The sequence below is a fragment of the Telopea speciosissima genome, chromosome 8, assembly GCF_018873765.1.
Source record: "Telopea speciosissima isolate NSW1024214 ecotype Mountain lineage chromosome 8, Tspe_v1, whole genome shotgun sequence".
NCBI classification, from domain to species: Eukaryota; Viridiplantae; Streptophyta; class Magnoliopsida; order Proteales; family Proteaceae; genus Telopea; species Telopea speciosissima.
The window spans coordinates 33,382,024-33,396,125 of NC_057923.1; positions in this window are offsets into that span (position 1 = coordinate 33,382,024).

Consider the following 14,102-nt stretch of genomic DNA (forward strand, 5'->3'; position numbering starts at 1 on the left):
TTAAAGTCTCCATTTCTAATCTTCCTAGCTTTTTGTCAATTATTGTGAAGTGCGAGGACCTTGCTTTCTTTGACAAGGGGGAGGAAGGTGTCATATTCATTTGAATAATAATTCAAAATCTAACCTTTGGGAGGGGACCCATTTCTATCTTCAACGCAGCAGTAGACAGTCCAACTTTGTAGGTTGCAGAGATCGCCCACCAATACTGTATATGTAAGAGAAGCAACCAAGAAGCTCAGATAAGGTCAAAGGTCATACTGGGTTACCTCTCTACCCCATCTTTTTCTATAATTAAATAAATATCATTTCCTTTCTCTAGACGCTACTATTTCGAAATTGCAATTGGCATTCTTGATCAAAAGACTTCTCCAAAAGTCTAGTCAACTATCAGTTATTTATTGGATTTAAATTGTCATCACCTCCAATCCCCCCACCTTCCCTCTTGAAAAAATAAATAAATAAACTTGTTATCACCATGTGGGGTGACATTTCATTTTGGATTAAGTTTCCCTCCGTCCGTAATGAACGATTCACCAACCATCCTAGGGTGCACAAACCCTTATAGGGTTTTAGTATATTCTCAAAATGTCCTCTTGAATCCTGATACTTTCCCCCACCTCATGGTGAATGGGATCCGTGGTTGGAAGAAAACTCGATTTTTAGATTTTGGTTATCATATATCATTTTCGCCATGTGACAATTCAAATGGAGCTGAAATATTATGGACAAAAAGACTCTATGGTCCCTTGTTCACTTGTCATCAATTGAAATTTTCCACATTGTAGAACTAAACATTGAAAACTTTGAATTACAAAGAGGGTGCATGAATATACATGAGAGGGTCATCACTACATGTAAGGGAAAATGACTGAATTTGAGGTTGAATTTTGACACGGGGCTACTCCAGACCATTTCCAATATATCTAATGGTCAGATTTATAATATCAGTCTTCCATGAGGTACAAAAAGAGCTAGTTACAATGCACGTGTCACGGGTCACCATGTGTGGTAACAACAAGATTATCCTTTATTTATTAGATAACTATTATAGTGTTCTATCTTGCCAATCGCCATTAAATGTAGTTCAAAATTTTATTTTTCTCATGTAGTATAATTGTGATTTAAAACCTGGAATTGATATGGGGTTGGCCTCCATCGATTTTGAATCGAATTAGTCGAGATCCAAAAAAAATTGGAATCACAAAGAATAAACAAAAAGTACCATATATCTTTGAATTTTTGGAGTTTTGATTCAAAAGTTTTGGAGATCAAGCTAGTTTCATTGATTTTTTGCTACTTTATCAACTAAAAGAAGAAAGAAATGGTGAAAATGAGCATGAAAGAATTCTTGGGAGATTTAATCCGCATTACTTAGAATTGGCCAACCTTGATTCGGATTTGAATCAATTGATTCCGTCGATTCCAATCCAATTCTTTAAAACATAAGTCTAATGTTCTCTAACTTTTAATATAAACATGAGAAGCAAAGTCATTGCTTTGACGAATATATATTGCCAATTTTTATCAATTATCTGATTAAAAAAAATGAATAATTTTTTTTTAACAGCAAAATTTGTGAATATTATTAGTGAAACCACTAAGCAAGTAACAGTTAATGGGATCACCATTCCTATCTACCATCCAGTTATGTTTTATAGGACAAAGAATAAGATAATAAGGAAAACTATTCCATTACCTAGTAGAAGTTTAAATTTTCATCCTCTCATTGGTGAGATGATTAGTGCATTGTAGGACCAAAATGCTAGCTTCACTTATGTGATGGGAGAGTCCAAGTACATGTCAATGAAAATCTTATTTGTTATCACACTTATTTTAGATACAAAATAAGTAGGTTTACAAGAAAAATAGGTGTAAAACAAAATCAATCCAATTTGTTTTGTAATTTAGTTTCTTATCTAATAGATCAAGGTAATTTTCCCCTTATTTATTATGGGTTTATTTTTTTTTGGTAAATATTTTATAGGGTTTCAGATAGGGTAGTAAACGTAGTTTTCATAAGGTTATCAAAACTCTTTGTAAAGAAAGGGATTACGCTGGGCACAGGTTGCCCAACTGGGGAAAAAATCTTCTCCAGCACACCAGCCTCTCTAGTGCACATCCATTGGCTGGAGGAACTCGGGGTGTGTGCTTAGATGCTCCCAACTGCCATTGGATGCGTGCTGGGGGGGGGGGGGGGGCTGGCATGCAATCTCTCTCCCAATATCCCTAGAAAAGACTCCTTGCCCCTCCCATCTAGATCCATCATGAATCTGTCCAGCAGCATGCCTGGAGCTGGCAGCGTTCCCAACCTCTGCCCCATAAAGACATTTGTTAGTCCAATGGACCAAGTTGGTGGTAAGGGGGTGGTCTAAAACAGAAATTTGGAAAATTGAAAATTAGCATTGATCATGTGGATTGAAGGATTTTCAAGCTGCCTACTATTCAACTAATTTCCCAATGAAATAGTTGTGGAACTCAGGTGATAAGGACCTAACATTCCACAATTATGAGGTCGTATCTGACACCTCTATATCCAAAAAAATAAAATAAAATAGTTACGGAGAAGGATTCAAAATCCTGATATCAACTACTTGAATTGCTTTTGGGCCCAGATCGGTGAATATTTCATTGTCACGGCAAATAAATTATCCATACCTTCTGGTCGTATTCAAGAGTTAAATCTTTTTCTTAAATCTTTTGTTGACTTTTGATTGTATCCAAGAGTAAACCTTTTATTTTTATTTTTATGGTAAAGAGATAGATTATATATTAAAAGTTTGAAACATATATAGAATTCTTAAGCTGTCCATACCTAGCAAGGTTCCTAGCTAGTGCTATACAATAGGAGTCTTCTTTAGAGTAAAAACATATATCAGTCGCTTTATCAGAAATATAGAATAAGTCTTTGATGAGGTCCCAGGGCCATGGGATTTTGGTTGGAGATGGAAGAACATTGGTGACTTGATGGTTTGAGCACCATACTTCTTGAATCTTCTACCACATACTCGTGGCATGGTCAAGACCTGTCCGGATGCTAAATAAGTCGGGTTCCATACAATTGGTAGCATATATATAACCTGCAGCAAAAAACACAAATTTGCCTCCTAGCAAAAAGATATAGGATCAGTCTGCCATGTAGGTCAAACTACGGTCCAGGGATAAAACCATGGCTCCCTAGGGAAACCAATTATAAACCAATTAGGGTGTTGCATGCCCTGGGTTATCTCATGGTGTCCCATGGGTGCCCCATTTAAATTTTAGGATTTTCCATGGTTGCCCATGGGAACCCTGGTGCATCCCTGTTAGGATTTCTCCCTCCCTCATGTGTCCCACGCAATTATGAAACGCATTAGGGACGGAGAAAATCATCTCTAATCCATCACATGGCAAGAGGGATCCATCCCATACTCGAATGCGCAACGGAAATAAATTGATTTGAGTTTCTTTCGCATTCCATAAATATTAATAATTAATAACTGAAAGAATCAATCAAAAATTGCTAACCTGGTGAGTCTCAAGTATTGCTCCTCCAATAGATAATGGTTCTTCCTCCAGTGAGCGCTCCAAGCAAACAGATCTGAACCTCCAAATGGCGCTACCAAGGTTCTTCAAGCCAATCCTAGATGCTCTCAAATTCTTCAGCACAGATCTAGGGTTTCTCAAACCCTAACTCTCAATTGAAGTAGAGAGAAAATAGAAGAAGAAGGAGAGAGATCACAAGAGGGAGAGAGTGTGACCACAACGCAGGAGAGAGGGGGCCAGGCTAAAACGTGGAGCACTCCCCCCTCCTGCATTTTGTGGTCCTTTTATAATACCAGGGTTTTAATTAAAATCTTGCATGGATTACTTTAATCTCAGTGAGAGTCTGTCTCTCTCTCTCTTTGTTTGGCAGTTCTGTTTAAACTCAAAGTGCTTCAAAAAAGGGGAAGAAGCAGAATCTAATAGGGAAAGTACTAATTAGTTACTTTATTTAATATTTATGGATAATTACAATTAACATCATATCCATTAATTAAATAAAGAATCAATTAAAATAGCAAATTCTAAATAACTCCCTATATGATAACAAATTATCATATGCAACCCCCCTCACTAATCAACACCATCATTATGGAATCTAGGGCATGTACACATGTACTACTAAACCCCAATCCATAGTACATGTCTATATAAGAGCGTCTGTACATCTGATCGGGTCCCGCAAAACTCGATAAAACACTTTGTTCAAAATAATCATATATAATCTATCATTTTATGTAAAATAGATTTTTGCAAAACCATTTCCAAAACGACACTGGATCCAGATTTCGATCCGACCATACACAGACAGTCTCAATCTTGGTGTTCCCCAATCGGGCAGTGGTGACCATGTTGAGTAACTCCTTCACTCACAAAGTCTTCACGCATTCCTAGATCACCGGCTTTGACTCGCTTGAGTCTCAGTCATTGATGAACCAAAGAATGCGTTCACACTTTGCAGCGACAAGGTTCCCTCAGGCAAGGGTGTTGGGGACACATATCTATCCCTTCCTACATCTGGCAGTAATACATGAGGGAATCGACAAAGTAGATTCTTCGCCAATGCACACATCAAACATGTGGGCACTCACATTTGTACCCTGACATCACATGTCTAGGCATACCCAATGCGACGACCATATGATAAGGGTGCCCAGCCTAAACCCTAGTTGTGACTACCATTTTAAGTACAACTTACGGACACATAATGCTCAAAAAGTTTATATCGCATGTGATAATATCAAACTAAAATGTATAAAAGTTCAATACAAAGGTGAACCGGGTTGAACCGGACCGAACCAGGTTTGATGGACACACACTTGTCCAGCATACCATACTTAGTCCAGGAATATGGTGTCCTGCACAAATTAAAACAGGAAAGTTGAGAATGGGTAAGACACAATCAGAGGGGGCTCAAGAGTAAACCTTTTGTTAAGTTTTGGGGGCGAGACTCATTCAAACTATTGGGATTATATCTTCGAGTGATCAAGAAACCTGATGAGCCACAAATCAATGACCAACCAGCAGCTGGCACGTGGCGTGACCGAGGCCAAACCGAACCGTTGGGCCCTAGGAAAAGGTGGTCACAGGACCCGTGAGTCCTCAATGATCGAGGACGAGGCCGAGTACCGCAAGCTTGGTGCCATAGTTGAGGTCGTCGAGGCCGATAACCTGGCCAAGTCCCCCAAGGTCAGCAAGCACAGTCAAGTCCTCAGGGACCGACATTGTGGCTGAGCCCTCTCGAGTCGATGGAGGATCGAAACCCCATGTGGTCGGGCGACGAGGTCAACGTCCCCATTTGCTAAGACCAACCACGCAGGAGTCGACCACCGAGTGCGAGCCCTGAGCCGAGCTCTGGTTAATCAGATCACGAACCCACGTCAAACATCCCAACATTCGCGGGATACGCCTACTCAACCGGATTGGGTCACCCTTCAAAAGCAGGACCGAATCACGTTCAAATAAGGACTCTTACCAAGTAAAGACTCCACATCCGAATAACGTCTGAATACGACTCCGCGAGGCAGACTCCTACCAAAAACGAAACTCTTACCATCCATGGACTCTCCTTGGTTGCCCTATTCTCATCCTATAAATACACAGGTATAAAGCTCAAACACGGACTCACTTTTTTTCACTAAGTTGAATCGCTGTTGTTTTGGAGACCTGACTTGAGCGTCGGAGAGCCCTTGGCCAGAGCCACATCGGCTCTCTTACGCTAACTCAATTTTTACAGGCTCATCTGTGGGCGAAGCGGGTGGCGGAGGTTTTCACACGTAACAGATTTGGCGCTGTCTATGGGAACGACATCTGTAAAGCATAGTCGTTCCTACCAATTGGAAGAGCGAGAACAATGGTGCATACGAGATCGGGTTAGCATGACACCGTCTCTAGGGGAGAGGAAGCACAACCCGACAGGGGAGCGAGAAATTCGCCTCCACTTGAAACCTCGCACTAGGGAGAGGCGAGAAGACCTCCACGGGGAGGAGGAAATTGACGTGGCGCGGAGGCGGTGGCCGAACTGACCCCGCCCGGGGACGGCACTGACGGACCTAGCCTGGTGAATATGACACCGGGATGGCCGCAGGGCGAATTGATGGTAGGTGGCATTAACTTGCCGCCGCTGCCTCCCATATCGAAAGATCTTGACCCAGAGGCTCTTGCCAATAATCGTTGATTCATGGACCTTTAACTACAAATGTTTCACACCAACGAGACATTGCGCACCCTCGTGGCTCAACTAGCCTAGGGGGAACTTGGGTCAGCCACCGGTGCTGCCATTGCCACGCACGACCATCGGCCCCCCGTGGGTCGCAGATAATCGAGCCCTAGGTGAGCCGAGTGGCACGACATCCTCTTGACCACTGTGTCGAACTCCCCCTCCGTGGTCGAACCCAAGGGATGACAACGGCCAAGCCGGATCCAAGGCGCTCGAGGACCTTAACTTGGTAGCCTCGATATCAAGGAGGTCAATTTTCTCAGGTCAATTGGGTGAGAACACTGTACACCGAGGGTGCCGAGACCATTCGAAAGACCCCCAAAGGGATCACGCATGACCGAAAGAGTCACATCATGGCCACTCAGACCAAAGGGACCAACAACGAAGTCGTTGAAGAGTTGTCAGCCGGGAAAATGACCGAGTCGAGCGTAATGACCATGCAGAACAAAACGGCAATCTGGACAAACGCAACGACCAAGGCCGAGGATCCAACTGACCATAGACGGCCGAGCGCGACGGCCGACCACAGGAAATCAAAGTGGAGAGGTGGCTGCGAGAGCTCGATGAAAAGCTTGAAGGGATGAAAAGGTATGCAATGGGGGATGCGTAAACAATGTTGGGGTAGCACCCGTATCTCTAATCTGGCCGAACGCAATGACCAAGGCTGAGGATCTAACCGACCATAGACGGCCAAGCGCGACGGTCGACCCCAGGAAATCGAAGTGGAGTGGTGGCTGCGAGAGCTCGATGAAAAGCTCGAAGGGATGAAAAGGCACACAATGGGGGATGCGTAATCGATGTTGGGGCAGCACCCGTATCCCCCCGAAATCATGAACGCGTCACTACTGCTAAGATTCAAACCTCCCTCCTTCAACAGGTACGACAGGACCATAGACCCTATCGACCACGTCAATTATTTCAACTCCATGATGACCATGTACGGAGGATAAAAAATAGTCTCCTGTCGCGCATTCCCGGCATCCCTCAAGGGCGCGACCACTTCTTGGTTTTCATGGCTGAGGCCGAACTCTATTACGAATTTCTCCGAACTCGGTAAGGCGTTTGTCACATGCTTCTAGAGTAGTATGAAGTACAAGAAGACAATGGTCAATCTCTTGAGTGTGAAGTAGAAGCCTGACGAGTCCATCCAAGCCATTGTCTCCCATTTTAACAAAGAATCGTTGGACATCAAGGACCTGGATGAAGCCATGGCCGACACGATGATGAGCAATGGTCTCTCAGACATGGACCTCATCAAGGATTTGGCTCAAAAATTGACCAAAAATATGGCCGAACTCCTGGAGAGGTGCAACGAATTCGCTAAATGGCTGAAGTGCTCAAAGCCTGGAAAGCAACCGAAAGTAAGAGCGAGAAGAAGAGGCCAACGGTAGATGACCGCAAGGAGGAAAAGTGGAATAAGATCGACCGCCGATCCGAGAGGACTGACCAAGCCTGAAGTCCAGAGTACTATTGGATTTATGTGTCCATCAAACCCGATTTGGTTCGGTTCAATCCGATTTTACTTTGTATTGAACCTTTATACAATTTGGTTTAATATTATCACATGTAATATAAACTTTTTGAGCATTATGTGTCCATAAGTATTACTTAAAATGGTAGTCACGACTAGGGTTTGGGCTGGGCACCCTTCCCACATGGTCATCACATTGGGTATGCCTAGACATGTGATGCTAGAGTACGAATGCAAGTACTCACATGATCGATGTGTGTATTGGCGAAGAATCTATTTTGTCGATTCCCTCATGTCCTACTGCCAAATGTAGGAAGGGATAGACATGTGTCACTGAGACTCTGTACCTGAGGGAACCCTGTCACTACAAAGTGTGATCGCATTCTTTGGTTCATCAATGACTGAGACTCAAGTGAGTCAAAGCCGATGTTCTGGGAATGCGTGAACACTTTGTGAGTGAAGGAGTTACTCAACATGGTCACCACTGCCCGATTGGAGAACACCAAGATAGAGATTGTCTATGAATGGTCAGATCAAAATCTAGAACCAGTGCCGTTTTGGAAATGGTTTTTGCAAAACCTATTTTACATAAAATGATAGATTATATATAGTTATTTGATTAAAGTGTTTTATCGAGTTTTACGGGACCCGATCTGTTACATAGACACTCTTATATGGACATGTACTATGGAAGGGGGTTTGGCAGTACAAGTGTATATGTCCTAGATTCCATAATGATGGTGTTGTTTAGTGGGGGGGGTTGTACATGATAATTTATTATCATTTAGGGAGTTATTTGGAATTTGCTAAAATAATTGGTTCTTTATTTAATTAATGGATATGGTACTAATTGTAATTATCCATAAATTAAAATAATTAATTAATTATATCATTCCCTATTAGATTCAGCTTCTTCTCCAATTAGAAGCACTTTGAGTTTAAACAAGATAGCCAACAAGGAGAGAGAGTCAGACTCTCACTGGGACTTTTTCCCATCTAAGGTTTTGGAAACGCTAGCATTATAAAACAACCAAAAACATAGGAGGGGGACAGTGCTCCACGTTTTTGGCTGCCCCACCCCTCTTGGACGATTTTTGGTTCCCCTCTCTTTCTTGTGATCTCTTCTTCTCCTTCTTCTTACTCTCTACTTTGTTTGAGAGTTAGGGTTTTGGAAACCTAGATTTATGCTTGAAGAACTGAAGAGCATCTAGGATTGGCTTGAAGAACCTTGGCTGCACCATTGGAGGTTCAGATCTGTTTGCTTGGAGTACTCATCGGAGGAAGAACCATTGTCTATTGGAGGAGCAACACTTAAGGCTCATTAGGTTAGCAATTCTATGTTAATTCCTATTGATTTAATTGTATTGATTATTCATGGGATGTGAAAGTGACTCGAATCGATTGTTTTCTGCTGTGCATTCGGGTGTGAAATGGATCCTTCTATCCATGAGATGGAATAGGGATGATTTTTCTCTATGATATGGATCCTAATAACTTTATGGGATGTCAAAGAGACAGACTAGGCATTGGTTTGTCATACTAAACCCTAATAGGGTCCCAGTAGGGCACCATGGGCGACCATGAAAAACCCTAAAATTGAAAATAGGATGCCCAAGCTAGAGTAGGGTGTTCTAGGGCAACCCGAGGGACAACCCTGGAGTTCCCTAAAACAGGGAACTCGGAAAACACATGTCATTAGTTTACCAAGGTGAACCACCATGATCCCATGGACCGTAACATCGACCTACAGTGTGGTACCAGAGACGTCTTTCTCACCCATGGATATCATATAATTAATGTTTTAATGTAATTATCATGTATGGGATGCAAGTTGTCAGATTCTTTATTGAGTTTGTTGATGATGCACATGGGTGGTTATATGGTTGTTGTAACAACCTTCCCATATGCACATGGGTAGTTACAAGGTTATTAGAATCTAGCAACTTGCCCATGTGGTTGGTTATACTGACCATGGATTTGATTGATTTTATTATTCCAATTATTGAAAAATTGTATCCATGAAAAAGGGAAGGAAAATTTTATTTATTTTAAATTTTTTTTAATGATGGATGTGGGGATGGAGCGCACGCTGCCAACCATCCCCGCACCCAATGCTCCTGCCCATGCCACCTGCTCGCGGCCAGCTAGGCGCACAGACAGTAGGCAGCGCACAAGCTACGCGCGCAGCCTATGCGCCTGGCACGTGCGGCAGCTCCTGCAGCAAGCCACAGGCAGCACCATGCTCGCATGCACAGGCTGCCCAGTGTGAACTGCGAGTAACCCGTGGGTGCTGCCCACGGCTTGTGCCCTTGTGCCCGTGTGTTTTTTAGCAGATTTTTTCTACAATGTTTTCCCTCCTAATTTTAATATAAAAAAAAGGTTTTACAAAATAGAATTTTTTATTTGTTTTGTTTTGGAGGAAGAAGATAGATGAAGAGATTTTTCTCTCCACTCACTTGAAATTAAAATGAGATTTTAGTTGCCAATGGGCTTGGATACATGTTATCACATGTGATGTGGTAATTCAATAATTGAAGAAATCAATTGTTATGCTTGCTTACTTTAATGATGCCCATACATGATGTTATATTATGATGTGATTATGGGATTAGCTTTCTAATAAAATGGATGATAATTTGATGTATGTGATGCATTGGGATTATGGGTGGATGTGATGCTTCTCTCTCTCTTTCTATCTCTCCCCCTTTCTTTTTTGTAAACAAATATACTCCACCCCATGGGTAGCCCAAAATGGTGGGTTGGTTTCTCCATGTGGGGTTTCTTTATTATGGAAATGAAAGTGTATAGAATATATTTTCTAGGTTTCTATTATAATTTTAGAGGAGTTAGGACTCCCAGGGCATGTTGATGATGTTCCACATGTGGCACTCAAAGCTTATGGAGATGCAAGTCACCTACTTCGAAGACGTGATTGGGCGGAGGAGATGATCGAGGCATGGTATCCATGGCATGATTGATGCACCCATAATTAAAAGAAAGTTATTAGTTTTATTTTCATTGGGAGGGTTCTTTAATTGCTTCTGATAAAAATGCCGCCATCCCATAAGCACTTTTAATTAATGTTGATTAATTATGTTATTTGATTCCATCCATGATATGTATGTGAGAGTTGTTTAATCCCTCTTTAATCATAATACATGTATGATATGGACTAGTCTAAGTTAGTAGACATGTCCATGGCCTCCTATTGAAGGTAAATGTAGAGATTGTGTAATATGACCCCGCATACGCCAACAGGACATTGCCAGGCTCGTTATCACATGGTTATCTATATTTACCTCTATCTAGATACGTTCGGATATGGCTAGTAAGAGGGCACTGTGACAGTGGACCATCTTTCATGATTCTAACTAATGCAATAGGTAAATGCATGACTTGGGTGTATGTCAGTCGACAGGATTTGGACATGATACCCAGGTGGCCGAAAATATTGAAAACCCATGAGGTGGACTGTTTAGTCCACACTACCACGGTGTGTATAGTGACTCCCAACAGGGTAAGTTATGCATGCAAGGGTTGTAGGTATCCAATTCATTTTTTGGGTCATGAGGGAGACCTAAATCATAAAAGACAATTGATGTGTATGCTCAATTTTTATCAATGGTTATTAATATGCGTGTGGTTTTACTTGTACTTGTGTAGATTCTTATTCAATGGTTATCGTTAATTCCAACCTGTTAACACTCATTAGTGAATACAAATTAAATGGTACAAATTATGTCGATTGGTACCGGAGCATTAAATTGCTCCTGATTGTAGAAGGACTTTACACAGTTCTTGATGAGTAAGTTCCTCCTCAACCCGACCCGAATGATTTTGAGGCATATGAGGAGATGCAGGATTTCCTTAAGAGGGACTCCAAGGCATCACTTTATATCCTAGGATCATTGGAAAAGTCAGTATTGGACTCAGTCAAGGATATACGTACCTCAAGTAGTAAAATGGATAAGCTTGTTGAATTGTTCAACAGGCAGCTAACACATGCATACTCTGATGTAGTGAGTCAAATCCATAACTACAAGATGTCCCAGGGGACTCCAGTGATGGACCATGTCATGAAAATGAGTAATCTATTCGAGAAATTGGAATCCATGGGGACAAGGTTTGAGCTACGGTATAAAACTGATCTGATCTTATCATTACTCACCTCCGCCTATGCATCCTTTAAGATGTCCTACAAGATGTCAAATAAGGAACTGAAGCTCATCGAGCTTGCTAATGCACTGGTTGAAGCGGAGTCCACCTTGAAAAAGGATAAGGCTGAGGTCCAGGTTACTGATGTGAAGCCTTCTTCAAATGGGAAGAAGAACAAAAAGGTAAATAAGGTTAAGGCCCTGAAACCCAAAGGTGGGAAGTCTGGCAATAAGAAAGCTAAAGGCAAGTGCTTCTTTTGCAAGGAGGGTCACTAGAAATGGAACTGTCGTGCATTCCTAGCTACTATGAAAAATAAAAAGCCAGATGATACTGAGGCTGCTAAAGAAGGTAAATGTGATGTTTACATTCTTTATGAATCTAATTTGTCCTTTGAATCGACCAATTCTTGGTTGGTAGATAATGGTTCCACTGTTCACATTTGCAATGATTTGCAGGGGTTCAAGGAGATAAGGAATCTAGAAAGAAATGAGGTGCGTCTTCGGATGGGCACTAGAGTTGAAACCATGGCAATGGCTGTGAGAACTTTTATTTTGAATTTTAGTTCTGTTAATTTAGTTTTAAAGGATTGTTACTATGTACCCTCTTTTAAGAGGAAGATTATTTCAATTTCAAAACTCGTTTTGGACGGGTATAGTTTTTCCTTTAATTCTAAATTGACTATTCGTTTTAATAATTCTTTTGTGGCATCTGGATACATAAAAAGTGGATTGTATTTTCTTGATTGCCCTATTAGAATGAATATTGTTTCGAATGTTGATTTGAAACAAAAAGCAGCTCCAGTGAACTCAACATATCTATGGCATCTAAAATTAGGTCACATTAATTTGGACCGAATCAGTAGATTGGTAAGAGATGGACACTTAGAGTGTCTAAGGGTGAAACCATTCCCTACCTGTGAATCATACATTTAGGATAAAATGACCAAGAAACCCTTTAGCAATAAAGGTACTAGAGCCATAGATCTGTTAGAGTTAATACATACGGACGTGTGTGGGCCCATAAATATACAAGCAAGGTATGGATTTGAGTATTTCATAACTTTCACTGATGATTACTCTAGATATGGTTACATATACTTGATGCGTAGAAAATTGGAGGCCTTTGATAAATTCAAAGAGTTCCAAGCCGAGGTCAAAAGATAGCCCGATAAATGCGTTAAGTCCTTACGATCAGATCGTGGAGGGGAGTATCTATCGAATGAATTTAAAGAAAATCTCATATCGCAAGGGATAGTTAGTCAACTAACTAATCCAGGAACACCACAACAAAATGGTGTATCCGAACGACACAATTGGATATGATTCGGACGATGCTCACTTATGGTGAGCTACCTCTCTCTTTCTGGGGGTACGCTTTAGAATCGGCTATTTATATCTTAAATAGTGTTCCATCCAAATCTGTAGCTAAGACACCCTTTGAATTGTGGAAAGGGCTTAAACCTAGCATTCAACACCTTAGGGTATGGGGTTGCATAGAACATGTGGAAAGCAACAGACAGACAAGTTGGAATCCAGGACATCAAGATGCTTTTTCTTAGACTTCCCCAAAGGCACGATAGGTTACTACTTCTATGACCCGGTTGACCAGAAGGTCATTGTAAATAAACACGTCACATTTCTAGAGGAAGAAATGTTGACCAAGTGATCTGAACCAGTAGTCATTAAAGAGTTCTTGGATAACTCAAGACCTTCACTTCCAAAAATAAAACAAATTGACATACCCGCTGAAATACCAACACCTCAAGAACCTCGATGTAGTAGGAGGACTGTTAGACCACCCACCAGGCTCATTTTTCTTATCGACGCAGAGCAAACAGTGGAAGAGTTCCGCATGGTGTCGGTTGAATTGAATGATGATCCGATAACATACTCTGAGGCTCTTAAGGATGTTGATGCCACTTGGTGGCTGGAGGCAATATGCACTGAAATTGATTCGATGCATTCCAACAAGGTCTGGACTCTGGTAGATCCACCACTTGGCATTAAGCCGATTGGATGTAAATGGATCTTTAAGAGGAAGAAAGGCGTGGATGGAAAGGTCGAAAGATTCAAAGCGAGACTGGTGGCAAAGGGCTATACCCAGAAAGAGGGTATAGACTATGAGGAAACCTTTTCACCAGTGGCAATGATGAAGCCCATCAGAATTTTATTGGCTATCGCCACGTACTTTGATTGTGAGATCTGACAAATGGATGCGCAAACTGCATTTCTGAATGGA